This window comes from Gasterosteus aculeatus, chromosome 12, assembly GCF_964276395.1.
Source record: "Gasterosteus aculeatus chromosome 12, fGasAcu3.hap1.1, whole genome shotgun sequence".
In the NCBI taxonomy this organism is placed as follows: Eukaryota; Metazoa; Chordata; class Actinopteri; order Perciformes; family Gasterosteidae; genus Gasterosteus; species Gasterosteus aculeatus.
In genome coordinates this window covers 8533793-8541676 of record NC_135700.1, presented here as the reverse complement: position 1 = coordinate 8541676, position 7884 = coordinate 8533793, and the positions used below count along the sequence as shown (strand labels likewise).

At 42.7% G+C, this 7884-nt stretch overlaps 1 long non-coding RNA gene across 1 annotated transcript; it reads right to left on the bottom strand.

Moving 5' to 3' along the window:
- Nucleotides 1-3593: 3593 nt before the first annotated feature.
- Nucleotides 3594-5351, bottom strand: LOC120812796 (uncharacterized). Its single transcript, XR_013451538.1, has 2 exons — nucleotides 4574-5351; nucleotides 3594-4429 (listed from the first exon to the last, which is right to left on the bottom strand). It is a non-coding gene; the product is annotated as an uncharacterized LOC120812796 (long non-coding RNA).
- Between the last annotated feature and the right edge of the window lie 2533 nt (nucleotides 5352-7884).

The following is a 7884-nucleotide window of genomic DNA, read 5'->3' as shown; positions in this document are numbered from 1 at the left end:
GGCTCCAGATTAAAACAGAACAGCGAGTAACCGTGACCAAAGTCACTCCGTGTTACAGCCAGCGATCTGTCTTTTAAATGTCGACCTGTTGTTTGAATCAGGTGGTAATATTCTCTCACGTACTGGCCGCTCTGGAAGAGTGGCTGTAGCGGTCTCGCTGGATATGCGTGGCCATCAGCGTAAATGCTTAAAAACTCGGTGTCATAGTGCTGGAAATTAAAGGGATTCCGTGTATAACTACCCGTGTATCCTTCGTTGTCAACAAACCCTAAAACAATAAACTTAGGGATCTGGCCCATGAATAGATTCTCCTGGTTGCAGACTCGGGTCCCCGCCGGAATGGAGAATGTTTTCAGCGCTACTCTGTCGATGGCATACTTGGCGTTTGTGTGTTGAAGAGCCCTGCTGTGCGCCAGTCGGACCGTCGGAGCTACGGAGACCTTTTTTACAAATACACTAGCGGCGACTATCTTGACCTTGTATTGAGCCGCTGCAGCCGCCATCAGAGAGAATTCGTCTTTTGACCGTATAAATTTCAAGGAAATATCAACGCCGTTAAGCAACAGCTTCTCTTGAAAAAACAAATCGGCATGTATTGGTACAATTAACTCCACTATACGGCTTTCAACGGTGTGTCCTCCTCGCGCGGCCAGCCCCTCGTTGTCCCCTTTAATAGACGTCTCGTCCATATGCTGCGCGGTGTCTTTACTAAACAGAGCTGTACTAAACTGCGTCTCCAGGGTGTCTTTCCCGTAATTAAGCAAACATTCGATTATGCCTCGGTATGGGTAGGTGTTTGAAGATTGTGAAATGAGCCTGTCCCCTAGCATGATATCAACCTGGGAGAATAAGGTACATCCAGGGTAATTTATGAAGCCGACATCAGCATCGGCTGCTAAATTGGACCCATCCGCATTAGTTATCTTTACACGCATATACAGAAAGGTATCGTTCAGATCCAGGTAATCTTCACCACTGGCCGAAATATGAAACTCCAAAGGGCCTCTGTCTGTAATGGATGAGACTGGCGGGATCTCGATGAAGGAATATTTCTCTATGGACGTTTGTGTATAAGGAACAGTAAAGAGATCCAGTTCAGACTTTACACACTCCGCCGACTGATTATGGATGAGCGCCATAGTTTCTACCTCTAAAATATGTCTTTAGCCAAAATCCGGGCGCGTTTTATCTGAGAACCTCTTCGGGCTGTGCCAGATTTCTTTTTGACTCCCGCCTTGTTCCTACCATCCCTTTTACATTTTTTGGTCCCTGGCCCCGCACCGCCCCTGCCTGTGGGGGGTCTTTTCAAAGCCCTGCGGGTGTGTATTAGCATGCCGTGACCCTGCTGCTGCTCTGGTTGTTGTTGAGCCCCAGAGAACGGTCCTTTGGCTATATTTGATACAACGTCTCCGATGATGTTAGTAGCGGCTGTTTTCAAATGTGGTTTAGCCAGGCTGAACCCCCGTTTTAAAAGAGGAAGGGCCATCCTGAGCAGCCCCCGAAATATACCCCCCAAACCATTGCCATATTGTGTCTGAGATCCTATAAATCCCGGTAGTTCTCCGCCGGCTTGGTTCATATAATATGCCATATATCGGCCGTCGTCGTGTGTGTAGTGGCTATTCCTCATCTTCCACTTGTTTTCTTCTTTTCAGAAACGCTGTTTTATAGGTCTGAAATGTAGCTTCGCTATGACCTTTCCGTATAAAAAGGGTATGTATCCGTTCTGATCGTTTTTTATGGATATCTCAATATCATCAATAACGTTTTTGGAGAGAGATGTGTATTGCGGCCTGTCGTAAGTCAGAGTGGGTATGCGTCGTTGTTCGGCAGCCACATTTATACATCTTAGAAGAGGTACATGGCTGTCCCCCACTAATTGATAGTCGACAATATCGCTATATATGTAAAATGTGTAACAACCTGCATGTATATCGGCGGGATAGGGGGTGATGTGGGATCTGTCAGTAGTCGGTAGGGGAAAAGCCTCCCCATCTTTAAACCCCAATATTGTCGCGAGTCGTCCTACAAAGGTTATAGTTGAATCCTCTGTTGACCCCAGAAAGTATACGCGGTTTTTAACACTACTATAATGCATAGATACCCCCTCCAGCTGCGTGTTAGTGCTGATTCGAGCATTAAACGCTTTAACAATAGCCTGTATAGACTCATAAACCCCAATGTCCATAGTAAAGGCCGATTTAACCCTATTTTTACCATTGTACACTTTTACAACCGCATCTGTTTTCGGAAAACTGTACCACACTCTCGGATACTGGAATTCTACCAACCCCACCTCATGTGGTTCGCTCAGAACAATGGCCTTGGCTAATTTTGTCCTGTAGTTCCATATCTGATTTTTAGGATAAACCTGAGCAGACGCGTTACTAGGTAGTGTAACATAAAAACCATTCTGGGTCATCGTGCCGTGTCCTATGGTGGCCGGTTTAAGAGTGAACTCTCAAGATGCATGCATGTGTCTTTTATCAAGCATCCGTCATGTCTTTTTCTGAGACCCAGGAGTTAAACTTCTCGGGCCATCCCAACCATTTCACAAAGACCTGCTTCTTGCCTCTGGAGATTTTTCTATCCATAATTTTTTCTATTTTAAACATCTTGTTTTTACCTATAATTACTTTTTGTAACTCCGGTTCGTAAAACGTACCTTTCAACAATTCCCCTGCACAATCAGTTAGTTTATAAACCGGAGGATCTCTGGCTATACACCTTGATATTGTAAAATGCTCATCGGTGAATGTTTGTTTATAACCCTTCCTAAATCCCCCGCGGAGTTTTGATATTCTCACGGTGTCGCCCTTGTTAAATTTAAAGCATACTGGCTTCTGAGGGTACAACTTGTACAGTTGGATGAAGACCGTCTTCTCATTGTCTTTATTGACTGCTGATGGCTGCATCTTTATGGACCTGTGGTGTGAGTTATTATAGGCCTCGACAAGCTCCTGTACTACATCCACATATCTTCGTGAATTAACGGATGTTAAATATCTCCACATGCGGGTTTTAAAAGTCCTGTTAAAGCGCTCCACCACGCTGGCCTTGGTCTCGTTCGATGTTGAAAAATGCGTAATTTTATACTGTGACATTAACCGCTGAAAGTGTTTGTTATAAAACTCTGTACCTTCATCTGTTTGAAGTTTCACAGGTATGCGTCCGTCACTCAGAATGTCTTTAAAGGCTTTTGTGACTGTGAGGCCCGATTTGTTAGAAAGACATCTAACCCACGCATATTTGGAAAATACATCGATACACGTCAGTAAATACCGCACAGTATCATTTTCCTCAGCATATTCACCCATATCAACTAGATCAGCCTGAAACTGTTTGTCAATGCCGCGGACCAAAACCCTATTCCTCGGGAAATGTACGGCTGCCTTGGCGTGTAATGTGTACACGTCTTGCGCTAGTAGGTATTCGTTAACACTAGATAGTGACGGCGTCACCCCGGTACATTCTCCAACCGCATTGCGAAGTTTAGACACACTGCCTAACCCTCCCGGATGGGCTGGGTCTAGATAAATCTTCTGTAGAGTCCCTTCCATGATAATACCAAAGTATAAATGCCCGACAGTTCATTCGTTACAACATATTTTATTTCTCTTGTACAACATGTGACAAGCAGATTGATAGTATAGTAGTATTTCGCCCCACTGCAAAAGCAAAAATACATTTTCAGTTATAAAAACACTCAAGAACTTCATTCATTTTCGATTTCATTTTGTTTTTGTTTTTAGCATGTTAGATTGTTTTTACGCATCAATGTCTGTCGCATCATCATCATCATCATCATCATCATCATCATCATCGGGTACCTCCCATGCTTCATACGGGTTTGATACTTCTCCCCACAACCTGCCAAGCTTTTTCAGTTGGTTCATTTTGAGTTCATCTTCCCCGATCAGTGTATCATACATTTTCTGGATACTTTCAGCCGCATTGCCTCCAGATTTCAGCTCGTCAAGAAGTACTTCCGCACCCCCCTGGATGCGGTCTGCATCGACCTGAAGGTCATTCATATCCATAAACAGGAGGATGGCTGATATGAAGTTGTCATTCCAGAGCCTTTTCATCAGCGGATCAAAGTGTAGTTCGTAGAACCAGTCACATGGATATAAACACGGATGGTTTTTCTGACTGGGATTATTTGTTTGACAGCCGTAGCAGATCTCTATATTATATTTAACCCAGACCTTGTTCAACAGATGTAGCACCCCGATTCTAAGGTATTCTAGGAACCGTGCAGTATCCTTAAACACCTCGTGAGGTTCACAGAGCTTCTTTTCTTCTTCTTTTTCTTGTGTGGCCGTCGGTCCGGGAGGCGGAGTCTGAGGCGGGGTGTGAACCATCAGAGCTGGAGGTGAAGGAGAAGTGGGCGGGGTCCATCCCCCCTGGGTCCCTGAGATTTCAGAGACTAAACAAAAAATGTTTTTCTTTTTTTTTATGATTCTGCATGAATTAACATCAGTGACAGAAATATATATATATATATATATATATATATATATATATATATATATATATATATATATATATACACAACATTAGCATAACCCACCTGTCATTCTTTTAGATGATTGAGGGGTGAATTATTTTCGGTCTACACATGGTAGTAGATATACCAGGTTGCACACCGCTCGGTGTATTGTCGTAAACAAGACGTTTTCTAACAGCCCCGTAAGCCTTACTGACGCTGTCTCTCTGGATAGATTTGTCAATCTGACTAAACACTTTTTGCAGAGCGGGCCAGTCACACCACTGAACAAAGAACACGAGGGGGAACCATATATTAAACTCTTCAATGGTAAGAGGGTACGGATGCTCTCTCCATCCTCGGCGGCCTCTTTGAGCTACCACATACTCTCTGTCTTCACAAACGTTTAAAAAAATGAAATCGTCAGGGCGTCTGTTGTACCGATCTGCCATGAGATGGTGTATTTTAGGCCCTGTTGTACTATACCACTGAACAGAGTATAGAGATTCTAGAAAACCTGATTGTTCAAGATCTATGCAGACAATTGATCGAAACTGCTGCCAATCTTTTACAGACATACACCCATGTCGACCCCCCACAGCAGCCTCATCATCAACTGTTTCACCAACACCCCCTCCTAGCTTGTCTTGGGCCTTGATTCTAGAAATCATAGTGACCGTGCCATCATAGTATTTAACATTATACACGTACCCATAAACACCCTCCAGCTCTAGCTCTACAGCCGGCTCTCTAGAAAGACATCCCTCACGCTTTTTCCGGCTCTGGGAAGCATCTACATCTGTATAGCATGGGCTATTTTCTGTAGACATACCTATGTCAGTCTCTGCGGCCTGCTCCATGCAATATGCTGCCTGCATTTTGCAAAGAATCCGTGTGCACAGCAATAGTAGCGGAACCAGCAACAGCAGCAACAGCAGCAGCAACAGCGGATGAGGCCAAAATGAGTGCGTTGGTGGTGGAGGTGAATAACACATCTATATATATGATGAAACCCCTCCTACAGTCCCGTGTTTCCGGTCAAAACTAACGCCCATCGCATAAAACACCCACTGATATGGCAAATTTCCAATCAAAACCAAGCACATCATCGTCAAAAATGGTTTACGTATCCATTCGTAAAATGACGCATTTCCGGGGCATGACTTCAAAATGGCGGCGGTCACATGCCCACCCCACACCCCTCCTACCCCCCAAAAGTTCAATGACGCATTTTTCCGGTCAAAATGGCGGCGGTCACATGCCCACCCCCCCCCCACCCCTCCTACCCCCCAAAAGTTCCCTCTTGCACGCCCTCTGGCATGTGACTGAGGTCAAAGGTCACATGCACGCGCAAAAGTAGAGGCTATATACTACTAGCCTTCCCTGGAACTAAAGCTTTCACCACAGCGGCTCAGGCGGTTTACAGCAAAACTTGACAAACTAGCATCCAGCAAAATGCAGCAGTGGTTTCTGTGTTGCAAGAGACAGTTAAATAAAGGTGGTGACAAATTAAGTGATTACAATGTAAGTGACAAATTAAGTGATTACACTTAATGGCCAAACATCTCATTCTCTCTTTTTCATCCGCCTACACATAAAGCTTTTTGTTGTATGCACGTAACCCAACATCAAACGGCAGGAGACATTTAAAACATGTAATCTGGCGCCGTGCGATCTTACTGAACATTAGGTTATTTTATGGTAACAATAACCTGCAGCCTTTACAAACCCTAAAACATGAAATCCGCCTCGACTGCAAACTGTCATGAGACACCACATGCCAAGTGATCTGTGATCTGCGTATATAATGATAATATGTGGGATAATATGTGGGTTCCAAGCTACAAATACAATTTACATGTTGAATTAATTCATCATTGTAAAACATGGTTTTATAACCACATTATACAGCTGGAGTTGCTTGTAACATTGCTCATCCCTTGAACTTTCCCACCATTAGACACTGTTTCACCCAATGCATTGAGAAAGTATAATGTTGGGGTTACATTCATAGCTATCTTTATCTTGTCCATTGTGATGGTTAGCCTACGACATTGAACGTAGCACTTTTATACACAATAGACAAAAGGCGTTGCCACAGAAACGTAGCATGTTTCTTTACACGTACATAGAATTTACAGCATCTGTCACCTCTGACCAGGGTCGGACAATTATTGGCCTTTGCTCCAAGGACATATACTTTTATAAAGCAAGGCTTTTACGTGTGGAGAGAAGTACGCCAGCACACTACCTTAGCAGGAATAGTACACTCCTCTGGTTGCGCTGCTGAATCAGTTTGATATTCTGGATGTATCCGTATTGTAGGAATTGTCAAAATGTAGTGACAGTGTGGCCTCCTCTGAAGGGACTACGGAGTAGCAGCAGCGCATAGTAATAGTTAAAATTATTAAAATTCTCTATTGGGGTGAATTGTATTGCTCTATTGTATGTATGAATGTACTTTATGTTTGTTTAATCTGGCTTTATGTTAAATAATTCTAATTCTAATTTCTAATTAAGAAGTGGGAATGCAATGACATTCTCTTTTGAAAACTATTTTGAAACATCTGTTTATGGTACTTTGCAACTTAATTTTGCATTGGTGCTCTAAATTGATACTGAAAGAATTGCCAAAAAAGCTGTAAAAGACCACAATCCCAATTGTTAAAATTCACATAGTTATAATCCTATCACACACACACACACACATCATTGGATCCTACACACTGCTCACAAGGGGGGACCCATCTGGAGGGGATGTTTTTCTGTGTGTGTGTGTTTGTTATAAGGTACATTTCTCTTCCAGTCCACCCTTAGGCCCTGGGCAACATTTGCTCCCATCCATCAGCCAGATGAGCTGCGTCCTTTTAACATTGCTGACAGCATAGAAAAAAAAAAAAAAAACTCAAACTATGTATTTATTTGCAGATTTAGACCCATATCAATAAACCCTTTGCAGATGTACTGTTACTGATAGAAAATGAATTAGAATCTGTTAATGACATAATCATAATTTCCTCAACAAGGAAAACACTTTAACGCCTTCATTTTCAAACTGCACGACCATCACTTTTGTCGTCATATACTGTATGTAAGAATGGCGGATGAATACACTGCACTGCACATAACAATGTGAAACCAGAGGATTAACGCCTACATGAATGTGTGTGTCGTTTTGTTTGCAGTGGACGTTTGAACCTCTATGCAGGATATCTGGTATGTGTGTATTTATCTTCTTTTTTTAAATGTCCCTTTCCACACACTGTTATCTAGTACATCTGCTTATATTTCTGCTTATGGTAAAGGATAATTTCCTATTTACGTAATGTGTTTTGTGCATGTAAACATATTTGGAATGGTATTTGTGTGTAGGAAAAATAGTGTTAATCAGATGT